Here is a 13,190-nt window from a genome sequence, read left to right as displayed (position 1 = left end):
AAACTAATTTAGTTTACAATGAGCAAGACTGTGAGCGACACTTGGACAAGCCCAATGTGTTTAAAAAATGTGTTTACACAGTTGGATCAGAAACATCCATCTTTTCAGCAATGCATGCATTTTAATTGGACTTCAAAATAAAAACCTCACAAAATCCCAGTAGCTGTTAAATCACTGAAGATTAAAAGCCCCACAGAATGAAAATGGGGCTCTACGAGTACCATTAGTTTGCAGGGAAGCCTGAGCCTCCAGAAATGATGGTCAAAAGTTTCCTTGAACACCACAAAGGGAGACTGAAAGCACAACATGCACACAGTGTCTGGAAGGTGTGTGAAGGAGAAAAGTTGCCTCCCTCAAAACTTTTAATGTTTTCAGTGGAAGGACGCCAACATTTTAGAGTGTTGCTGCCAATGTTCAGCCTTTAATGATGCAGTTACTTGGACAACTGAAGGAGAAGCCGAGGGTAGGTAGATCTACTATAGAGGTCCCCTGAGAGGGCGGCACAGATGAGGCTGAAGACGACAACCATCGTGCAGAGCTCTACCAATATCCAGCTGTGTTGGTGATTTAGACGGACAATTAAAATCTGCTGTTTGTGCCATGTCATTAATAATAATTATAATCAAATTATATTCTCATCTATATTCTGCTCATACACTTCCAATGTGCCCCACGACAAACTAAGTCTGCGCTAATCTACCTTTCTCACAATGGACTATTCAATGTAGACATTTTTACACTTCAACTGCAAAATAAAAGAACCCTTTCCCACATAAGAAGTCTATCTGTTGTAATTCTATCTGCAGCATTTCCTCATTTCCCTCACACTGTGGCAGAAGGCAGGGGAGCTAATAATTGCATTTCCAAATCTCTTTTCCTTTCTTCTGAATCTAACAGTTTTGGGACGTCTGATTAGCTGTCAGTCAGGGAACAATTCAAAGAATCCCTGCTGCTGCTTACTGTACCGCTGCATATATATCAAACTCTTGTGGTTGTAGTCCCACCTTTTATGAGCATCCCGTTGCCTCATGGATTCTTGTATATTCACACTGTTCCACCTGCACGCTCTGATGATGAATCCATGGATGAAAAGCCAAATTTCCCTGTTTGTGACATCTGAGTTTTGTAGGAAGCTTTTTATACAAATTCTATCAAAAAACAAAAAGTGACAGAAACGTGATTTGTATTGTATTGTATTGTACTGTATCTAAGTATTGAGATTAAATTTCACTTATCCTGATAATTGTGTTGTATTATGAAGTAAAACTAGAGTCAATAATTCAACATTTATCCAACTTGCATTTGCAAAACTAAGGACAAAAAAGTGAATGTGTTCTCACAAGGCATTTTAAACAAAAAATAAAAATAAATAAAAAACTCTTAGAACATCAGCTGTAACTTGTATTATAGGACTCCCACAGAGAAAGCAACAAGCACAAGCGTACATATGGCAGGCATTGGTCATTTTGTTAACAGATATATAAAAGTTCTTCCAAAGGTTCCTGTTCCCCAGGGAAGGTTCCTGCAGTGGAAATGCACCTTAAGAGCGAAAACCCAGAGCCCCCCCAGCATTTGGTGTGTCACAGCTCCTTAATTACTTGGAAGGCTGAAACGTAGCAGACGGAGTGGGAGAGACAAATGAGTTCCTTAATCATGACCTGCAGAGCTGTGTTTATCAGCAGGAGAACCTGCTGCGATATGTCACAGCAGGTGTCATGTGACACAAAGTCGTTAAAAGTGACTCAGAATAGTCCAGCAACACAGAACTTAAAGACAGTTTGGTTGATTTTTGGATATGTTTATCTTTAGAATTACTTCCTGGGCAGGCCGGCTCAGGTCAGCTTTCTATCTGTGCACTGCTTTTCTGTTTATCTCCATGCTCCAGTTTCCTCCAGCACCTCAAACACACACAGGTCACGAAAACAACAATTTGTCCAAAGACATAGATGTGCCTTAGTGACGCAGAGGTGGCTCTACTTTTAGGTTGAGGGGTAAAAACATTTTAAGAACTGTCTTGGGCTGCAGGAAGAAGCTGTAAAGGCAACACTGCCTTCCTCTAAATTACATTTCTATACAACTAAAGCGTCTTGAAGAAAACTGGTAACACTGGTTGGATTATGGTTTATAGCAAACTTCATGCAAAGATTTTGGTGAAGACTAAACGTATCAGTAAAATGTTTTTTTTCCAAACTTGGGATACAAGAACTTCATGGCCTTTGCGACATGCTAAATAAAGTACAACAATGACATTTCAGGCATTGTAGAAAAGATAATAATAAAGCACAAACACACAACACTCCAACTATACTGGACCAGCCATTATTCTTTATCAAGTGTGCAGCATCAACTAATTACAGTTCTCAGACTCACTATATCAATATCTCCAAGACGAATGAACAAAAATACAAATTTGTTCTTGAAAAAACCAAGCAGGTTGAAATATGACCCTGTGAAATTAATGTGGCTGCTGTGATGCCAGAAGAAAAAAAAAAAAACTGCAATTGCACCTGGAATAGAAACAACAGAAATCACATTTCCTTTAAAACCTCTCAGAGCGTCTCCAGTAAACTACTCCAGTAAAGGCAAAAACCATTACAGCAGAATAATCCCCTTAAAAATTGGCAAGAGCCATAAACAGAAGAGGAAACACCAGCTATTGTGTTACACTCTGAGTGCTGAGACATTTCCCTGCTCAAGTGTTCAACAATCAAAGGCATCCTGCTGACGTTAATAACACAATTAGTCCTTGTTAAATGTAATATCAGTTTGATGCATTGCACATTATATCATACATAGAGGATAACCAGCTTTTTTAGGCGACCTGAGAGAAAAATCAGATTCGGTAAGTTCTTCCTCCCACTGCTGTGTGTTCTGAGTTATCATCGCCTCTCAGCTGGAACAGAGCGTCTTCATTAGCAGCTGCTAATGGAAACGTAGTGTTACTGCTATCACTGCTGTATCAGGTGATTGTGCTGCTTCCCCAGTCAGACCGAATGTCACTTTGCTCTGGCTGCGAGCTAATTCCCCTGAAGAAGGCTCCGAAGCAGAAGGTCTACTATCTCGCAACAGGATTAGGAGACGAGAGGCCACAGCTACAACTGCTCTGGATGATTAACTAATGAGGCTGACTTGTCAGTCAGCAGCAAACTTTAACAATTCTCAAAGCCTTTCATTCTGTAATATAAAAAAAAAATAACCTGGATGTCTGTGTGTGGTCCTGCAACCCAGGTCTTACACACAAGTACATTTGTTTAAGAGCTTTGCTGCTGTTAAATGCAGGGAAACCCTCTGTCAGGGACTTTATGTTGCTCATAACCTCTGGAGAGCAGCTATTATTCCTGCACCTGCCTCAGCTGTGCTCTGCATATCCTCACTTCTCATCGAGCGCTTTCTGCATAGCTGAAGGTGCACGGGGTCTATTTAACAAAGACCGACTGCTGATAGATGGTTTTTTCTTTCTCATCAGAAACAAGATTATATTTGCAAACATTTTGACAGACTGTTCTCTTTTTTCAAGCATGACAAGTTGTCCACACTGACAGTGGGTGTCAGGATCGACAGCATGGATAAAAACAGAATGTGACCTGGGTGTCAAATATGTTCGGCTAAATTTAAGGGAGATGTGTATAAAATAAACAGACAAGGCATCAAGACTGTTTCTGTTTGATAGAATGATTAAGATCCAGATCAAAATCTTTTCCTGACCTTAATCAAACTGTGAAGGTTCCAGGATCATAACCGTGTGTTTACCTGTTTTCAGTGATAATAGAGGTTTGGTAAATGTGCAGCTGGAACTGATCTTTCCTGGATGCATTACTGAACAGATTTATTGGGCACAGGCCCAGGGGCCAGAGCCTCTAAATGAAGTGGCTGTTGATGGAAATTCAATCAAATGACTTGAAAAAGGCACAAAACAACCACAAGGAGACGTAAAACAACCACAAAGCCTCAAAGCATCTGCAAAGAGACACAAAACAACCACAAATAGACGTGAAATGACCACAAAGCCTCAAAGCATCTGCAAAGAGACACAAAACAACCACAAATAGACGTGAAATGACCACAAATAGACATGAAATGACCACAAAGCCTCAAAACAACCATAAAGAGACACAAAACATCAACAAAGAGAAGTAAAATGACCACAAAACAACCACAAATGAGATGTGAAATGACCACAAAGCCTTGAAACAACCACAAAAAGACAGAAAACAACCACAAATGAGACATGAAATGACCACAAAGCCTCAAAACAACCATAAAGAGACACAAAACATCAACAAAGAGAAGTAAAATGACCACAAAACAACCACAAAGAGATATAAAATGACCACAAAGAGACACAGAACCACCACAAATGAGATGTGAAATGACCACAAAGCCTTGAAACAACCACAAAAAGACAGAAAACAACCACAAATGAGATGTGAAATGACCACAAAGCCTTGAAACAACCATAAAGAGACACAAAACATCAACAAAGAGAAGTAAAATGACCACAAAACAACCACAAAGAGATATAAAATGACCACAAAGAGACACAGAACCACCACAAATGAGATGTGAAATGACCACAAAGCCTTGAAACAACCACAAAGAGATAAAAAAGGACCACAAAGCCTTGAAACAACCACAAAAAGACATAAAATGACCACAAAGAGACACAGAACCACCACAAATGAGATGTGAAATGACCACAAAGCCTTGAAACAACCACAAAGAGACATAAAATGACCACAAAGAGACACAGAACCACCACAAATGAGATGTGAAATGACCACAAAGCCTTGAAACAACCACAAAGAGACATAAAATGACCACAAAGAGACACAGAACCACCACAAATGAGATGTGAAATGACCACAAAGCCTTGAAACAACCACAAAAAGACATAAAATGACCACAAAGAGACACAGAACCACCACAAATGAGATGTGAAATGACCACAAAGCCTTGAAACAACCACAAAGAGACATAAAATGACCACAAAGAGACACAGAACCACCACAAATGAGATGTGAAATGACCACAAAGCCTTGAAACAACCACAAAGAGACATAAAATGACCACAAAGAGACACAGAACCACCACAAATGAGATGTGAAATGACCACAAAGCCTTGAAACAACCACAAAGAGACGTAAAACAACCACAGAGACATAAAATAACCACAAAAAGACAGAAAACAACCACAAATGAGATGTGAAATGACCACAAAGCCTTGAAACAACCATAAAGAGACACAAAACATCAACAAAGAGAAGTAAAATGACCACAAAACAACCACAAAGAGATATAAAATGACCACAAAGAGACACAGAACCACCACAAATGAGATGTGAAATGACCACAAAGCCTTGAAACAACCACAAAGAGACATAAAATGACCACAAAGAGACACAGAACCACCACAAATGAGATGTGAAATGACCACAAAGCCTTGAAACAACCACAAAAAGACATAAAAATGACCACAAAGAGACACAGAACACCACAAATGAGATGTGAAATGACCACAAAGCCTTGAAACAACCACAAAAAGACATAAAATGACCACAAAGAGACACAGAACCACCACAAATGAGATGTGAAATGACCACAAAGCCTTGAAACAACCACAAAGAGACATAAAATGACCACAAAGAGACACAGAACCACCACAAATGAGATGTGAAATGGCCACAAAGCCTCGAAACAACCACATAGAGGAGGAAAATAATTACAAAGAGAGACAGAATGATTGCAGATAGAAGAAAACTACAACTGTGCTGTTTGCATAAAATTTGTGTCCTTTTCAGTCTAAGCTCTAAATCCATGGTAGGGCCATTGTCTCATAATCTTCATTTAGGCTGAGGGACTTGTCTGAACCAAAAATAACAGCCCTGTGGTGTAAGCTCAAAGGATACCTAGCACAGTCCATGTCATGTTTGAGATAGTTCAGTCTAAACCAAAGTGGTGGACTAGCCGACTGCTGGTCCCATTATTAAATAAACTGTGTGTATAAATGTACAGTGGATGTGGAAGACATACCACCACATCAAATTATTTCCAGCAAAGCTACAATAAAGTGAGCCGGAAATATTCGATTTATCAGCAGCACAGATGGTAAACATCAAGCTATTAGCGTCTGTCCGTCAACAGAAAAAAGCAGGGCTGTCTCTCTACATTTGCAATCTCACACAGTGTACAGTCACACGGAGAGCGATCCATTAGAGAAGAGGAGCAGACACCACTGTCTCGACCAACAGAAGGAGCCTCAATAAAGCAAAGCAGCCACAAGACATTTAAAGCGACGCTACTCTCAATATCTCTGGAAATCATTCAGGGTGCAGGAAGCCACGAGGCAAAACACACATTCACGGAACAGGTTGAAGAAAAGCAAAAATAAATTTAATAACAGACACTGAAAATTACATCTAACAGCATGGTTTTTATCTTCAGCACCTTCGCATCCAGAATGACACTGATTCCATTATTTCTTTTCCTGTTCTTTAATCCTAATGTGATTGTGTTGTGATGCATACCAACACATAGCTGCTGCGAGCAGAGTGGAAACAGAAAACATCTGTGGGATTAGTGAGCGCCTGTTATTAAGTCTTCGGTCTGTGACAGGTACACTGCACACCTGCGGCCTCGAACACACCAGCGCTCTGCCATTAGAGGTGGAGAGTCAGGACACGGCGCGCCCGGTTAATGTGAGAGCCACAGCACCATCTGGAAGGCTGAGAAGGAACTAAGGGGCACTGCGGTATCGTGCTCCCTGAAGACCAAGACTGGCGGAAAGTGAAACAGAGGTGATGGATTGTGACAAGCCTCCTCAGGATGCAAACATTACACCAGGAGGGATGGATTATGACCAGCGTAAGGGGCATACATTTCTGCTGGGCTTCAACGAGAACGATACCTCAGGAAAATGAAAACAGGCACAGTCTTGGCTCTTATTCAACAGCTATAAAGATATTAAATCATCCCATAGTTATAGATTAGCAGGTAATTCTTTCCATGCTTCAAACCTCAGTGATTTTGTGCTTTCAGTCTAGGCCTGAAACAGAGAAGGGAACTTTCCTGTGCCGTTCTAGGTTTAATGCATCTGTTTTGAGAAATAAGATTTTTTTCACTGCAGAATAAAATGGTTTCTAATGCACAGTGGCTGCTGAAGAAGAGAGATGGCTGGAGGCAATGCAAATGACCAGCCCACGGTACCCGCAGACTGATTATAAAAATCCTGTTGATATGAAAGCCCAGTAACACTAATTTACATGTTGATTAAAGTGTTTGGCTCTTATAAAAGATAGCCCTGTGAAATTACTTATTTTACTCTCTCTGCACAAGAACCTGACAACAGCCGATACTCTCAGTCTAAACTCGTCTGAAGGACTAATTTGACTTGATGGGCTGTGGAGAGGAAAGACATGCTGTGTGCCCCCATCCTCTTGTAATGGATTAAGGATCTGGGCACAGCCTTAACCTCAGACATGCACTGGATGTTCAGGTGGGTGTTAAATCCACTGAGCAAAATGCAGGTCCAATCAACACCCAACCTGCCCCATTTGTCTCCTTCTGTTTATATAAGTGACAGCTAAGGGCCTTAGGTACAGGCTGTTCACCTGACCCCTGTCATGGGGCTGCTGGGTAATGTCTCACTCACACACACACACACACACACACACACAGAGGTCCACGTCAAGATTAGAAGGCACAACACTGACCTCAAGTGATGGCTAAGTCAGAAACAGGGCAACAGTCTCCAAAATGAAAGCAGATGCTTCTCCAACATGTTGGTGCAATGACTGCACAGCAACTCTGGAGAACGCAAAAAAAAAAAAAAAAAAAAGAATAAACTTCCAGATGTCTCTGTTCCACATCAGTGGCAAACCACTGTACCACCATGTAAGACAGCAGCCGACCTCTGGGAGACTCTTGTGACCGACAGACATTATACTGTAAAATGATTTTGTTTCTGTGATGAGATATTCACTTACAGGTGATTCCTCATTTACATATTTCCATTATTATTAAGTCGGGAACTACATCACACCTGAATCCATCATCTGTGTTTAGTAAAGCACCTGGAACCCTGGTTCTAGCTCTACTTTTCATCAGGAGGAACTAGAACTGAGTCTTGTAAGTAAAAAGCTGTGATTTACTGCCACCTAGTGGCAACAGCAGGATGTTACAATCAGGACTCAGCGCTGTCATCTGTGACGTAAATATGAGCGTCGACTGTGAGCTGATTATTGCAGCACAACTGTTTCTCCATTTTATGTGGGTAACAAAACTAAAAGCACAGTCAGGGACCACATTTGAATCTCTATCAACTCTTAGTTTTTGCCTTTTGATAAAAAAAAAAAAAAAGTGATTAATAATTATTTCTTCATCTTACTCTCTTGCTCAAACTTATTCTCCATAGTGGACAGTGGCTTTTTCCCACGATCCACTGCCAAATAAATGACCTTAACAGTTTTCTTCTCAGATTTTTCTGAATTATTGGCGTGTTTGGGTGTTAAATGCTGCCCTCAGCTGGTTGGAGGTGGTAATAAGATCCTGCACGGCTGTGACAAGACAATGCAATCACTTCAAAATCGATTTTACAGGCCTGGATTTTAAAGTTTACATATGGTGTTCATGTACTGCTCTTTGAACAGTCTTTTAATGATCTTCAGCTGTATTCGTGTCATTACTGTCTCCTAATCATCACTTACTGAGCAGACACACAGAAAACACAGAGCTGAACCTCATGAGACGCAGGAGAAATGACATGAAGTGATGGAAGCCAGAGTGAGGCTGATCACGACCAGGCAGCAGATCAAAGTGTCTGGACTCAGATCACAGTGCGGGACTTTCAGGCCTCCCAGCCTCGCAAAGAGCTGCGGGCTCCTATCGACCTCTCTCACTAAGTCCCTGTGAAACAACTTCAAATTAGCCGGAATCAAAATGATTAGCACGCATGGTTTCAGCAGCGCTGGGCCTTTCAAAGTAAAGGTGTGAGCTCGCCATTAAAATAATAACAATAATAATAAATCTGCTATTTGTTCTAACTATGAACAGCTGTGATGAACTTCACCACTCAGCCTGTTTGATTTAACTTTTCTGCTCATAATGGACGAAAATTGACCAAAATAGTGAAGTTGTTCGTCCTCAGGGTTTTATCTAATTATCCTGTATCCAGGAAATCACGCGTGTGTGTTTTACAAATCCACAGCTGCATTTCACCATCTAATATTACAGGAGAGTGTGTGTGTGTGTGTGTGTGTGTGTGTGTGTTATAAACCTGCTGACTTTATTATTATTTCACGGAATTACTCCCTCAGATCATTAGCTGATTAAAATGTGTAAAGGTTTAGGTTAAGAGAGAAACATATTATTATGAAAGACCTGGATTAATAATAGGATTTAATTTAAACATGAGGGCGACGCACCGGTGGTGTCGACAAAGAAAGAAACGATCTTTTCACGGTGTAATTGAAGATAAATCGACTATATTCGGTCAACAGTGTAATTTACTACACATTTTAAAGGAAAGTGTTTATTTACCAGCTCAGTCTGTTAATGATTCACCTTCACGGTTTGACGCTGGATTCATTTATCAAACAGAAGAAAATAAAAGGCGCTTGTTGACGCACTCACGGACTGAAATATTTAGATTAAATCAACTTTACTTCGAGTAGAAACAGTGTAAAACGTTTGAAGTGGACTGTGATATGTTTAACTTCACTTTGAAAACTGATTTGGCTTTACGCAAAGTTACGTTTAAAACATATGAAAAGTTGCTTAACATTTTTAAAATAATACAGGCCACTAAATAAAGTAAAATGAAATTAATTTTCAAGAGTCAAACGACAACGCGTTGAGTAAATATATGAGGTGTAATCACAAATAGATTTAATTCCCGTGATTTAAAGTCTTTCAATAAAAAAAAAAAAAATTAAAAACGTCTCGTCTTTGTTTTCACAAAAACAGAAATTAGTTTGGTCTAATTGTCACATTCTTTAAACTAAACAAACCTGCAAAACAAGTTGAATTCAAACATTTCCACTGCTGATGCTTCCTACAAATTAGGCCCCTACAATGACTGAAAGTCTGTCTGTCTCAGATTTGATTTCGAAAGCTGCTTTTTTTTTTTTTTTTTTTTTTTGACTGAAACTCTAAATAAACATAAAAATAAATCCCCGTCACTTTGTCGCGGTGTGGCCGCGGACTCGGGGTTGTGGGTTCCAGGCCAGCACCACAGGACCTGCGTGACAAGACGGAGGAAAAACAAGACTTTGTCCCGCGGGCGACGACATTAAAGCGGACTCTTTCATCTTTCATGGCTTTTCTCCTGCCCCGCATGTATGTTTCATCAGATGGTCCTCAGACCCAACACACAGCGACCAGGACTTTAACGTCATCTGGCAAAACCTGGACACTTCCTGTCTTTATAAGTCGGTATGACTGTGATTATTATGAAGGCAAATTATCAAAGTCGAGCATGAAAAACTGGAAACACGTTATTGGAAAATATCTGCACCTTCTAATAAAACTTCATTACAGTAACAACTCACAGGCTGTAATAAAAACACTTTTTGTTCATTTATAATAACATGCCGTACTTTTAAAGTGGACATCCACAAAACGAGGAATTCACAAAGCAACTTTCCAGCAGCAGTGGGAAGGCCTGCCGCTCTGATAGCCTGTGTACTCCCAGCTGTCCTTCAGGGCCATGATTTATTGAAAAGTATGGACCCTGTGTATAAGCTAATATGACAGAAGTGCTTTGACCTCAGGGCCAGAGCACTCTCCTGCAGGAAGCTGCTGCCTTCACACTGCTCTGCTTCTTTCTCACACGCTTTCTCAAATTCAAGGAGTTACGGCTCCATGTGCCCCATTTCTGCCTTTCACAACTATCAGATTTATTTAGGTTTGTATATAAAATCTGAACTTCCATGTCCTGGATCAGACACAGTGGGACTGAGGTAGGAATAAAAAAAACAACCACAGTGAGAAATGCCCCAATTTTTAGTCTTTTAGGTTTAAAGCATTTACAGCATCAACATACTTTCCTACTTGTATTATTTAGCTGCAATGCTCCCAATAACCAAACGCTGCATTAACATTTGAACCCAGTTCCTGGCACAGTGAGGTATATTCATGGAGATGGAGGTTTTCTCATTGATCTGATGTCTCATCAGGCCTGGTCTTTGTGTTGAGCCTGCAATCCATCAGAAGTGCTCTGTCTTTTCCAGCCTTACCCAGAGGGATAAACATGTTTCCTGTGTGTACTGTACCTGCTGGTGTCTGCACTTAGATCATGTCATTAACCTTAATTGCTTTAATGTGCATAGAAAAGAGCCAATGATTATAAGTACAGGTGCTCTGTGTGTTTTTAAATGTAGCTTTTTACTGAAACCAGACACTAATGAAGCATGAAAATGGAGCCAAACATTATTTTGTTCTCATAAATGTTATATATTATTTATTTTTTTTATTTTAACATTTGTAGCTTGGAAGGAGAAAATGTTTGCTTTTCTCTCTCCGGCCCAGAGAAAGGCCAGGGATGTGTGGCATGAGGCCATAATATGGTTAAAATATCAAGCTACTCCTTCCCTTGCACTGGCCTGACAGGCTGGCTCTAACTGGGGTTAATTTGCCATTCAGGGGTTAAACAAACAGGCATTAGTGGTTTATTCCAGTAAAAATCCTGAGCATGTTTTGATTTGAGGCTTGAGAGATAAAATTCAAACCAGCAAAAGCCAAAAACAAGAAGGTTATTTTTATTAGTAGGAGTTTGTGTGGAAAAAGCAAACAGCTCCCAGAATGCCTTTGTGCAGGAAAGAGCTGGGCTCTGGGTGCACTGAGGTGAGGGCTAATGGGGATTAAGCAGGAGAGGTATGTGTCGGTTTCGATAGTTGTAATCTGGGGTGTTCTTTTCGTTTGTGAGCAGGTATGAGACGCAGATTAGGAAGCATTTCTGATAAGTGACGGAGGGAGGCCCGTTTTCTTAAACTTCCAGGGAAGCTGCATGTTTAAAATCTCATCTGCTCTCTCTAAATTCAGCGTCTTGAATCTGAAAAATAACGGGACGTCTGGTGAAATAACAGAGCAGCACAGACGGTGAGGAGAGCCAAAAAATCAGACACATTCATCAATAGCTCCACGCTCGATGTGGCATAAAGGGGCCCTTCTGGTTGACTGCCTCTCTTTAAGGTCGACCCAAGATGTCTGGACCTTGCTGACCTCATATACACTATTGCATTCTGGGCCATGGCTTTGACCCGGGGAGCTTGCATTTCCACAGTGGTGCATTATAGTGCCAGAAATAATGATGTGGACTATTAATACAGTGGTTCTCATTGTTCATAGAAGGACGACAAACACACAAACTGATGATGATGCAGCAGAAGATATCTGACCCCCTTCAGAGCCACGAAAATCAAAGTAATCATAAAGGTCAGACGGTGACCAGATTTTCTGTCATGGACATTTTCTCTGTTCAGACTGAAAAGTCAAATAATCAGTGATGGAAAGAAAACAGTCGAGCGCAGTTTGAGATGCTTGAGAGCTCACAATTTAACGCTGCTTTTACTTCTACTTCACTAGATTCCTCAGAGAAATATATTATAATTTTAATCCTTTAATCCTCTTTTTCCAAATTAAGACTTTACTTAACGATACAATGAGCTTGAAGTATGACGCCTTTTTACAGAATGAACTACAACAATAAAGTAAAGTGACTAACAGTTTGTAAATACAATCATTTTACCTAGAAGAAGCATAACAGTCTGTTTTCTTCACTTTGATATTTTAAATACATTTTGCCATTAATACGTCTATAGCCTAGATTTATTTAAATAAAAGTGTAACGTTGTGAAACATTTTCAAATTATTTTCTATTTTCTTCTTCCATTAGTGGAAATAACAAAAGAACCTTCACACATTAGGAAAAAAAAAACAACAGGAAAACTAAACCTTTGTCGAATGGAAGGAATCAGAAATGTATTTGTGCCCAATTTTTAAAAAGAGCTCTTATCCTGGTTCATTCAGTGGGTAATTCAGACGTCATGCTCTACACAATGCGTCTACATGGCTGCAGTGCCATCATTAATTAGGGGATCCTGAACATGCCTCTGTGCAAAACTTAAAGAGCAGGCAGAAAGGAAATGAAGAGCTGTTAAGTTTTGCAGTTGGCGAAGGGGACATGAGATCATTTC

The sequence above is a fragment of the Mastacembelus armatus genome, chromosome 18 (genome assembly GCF_900324485.2).
Source record: "Mastacembelus armatus chromosome 18, fMasArm1.2, whole genome shotgun sequence".
NCBI lineage: Eukaryota > Metazoa > Chordata > Actinopteri > Synbranchiformes > Mastacembelidae > Mastacembelus > Mastacembelus armatus.
Note: the sequence above shows the minus strand (reverse complement) of the source record.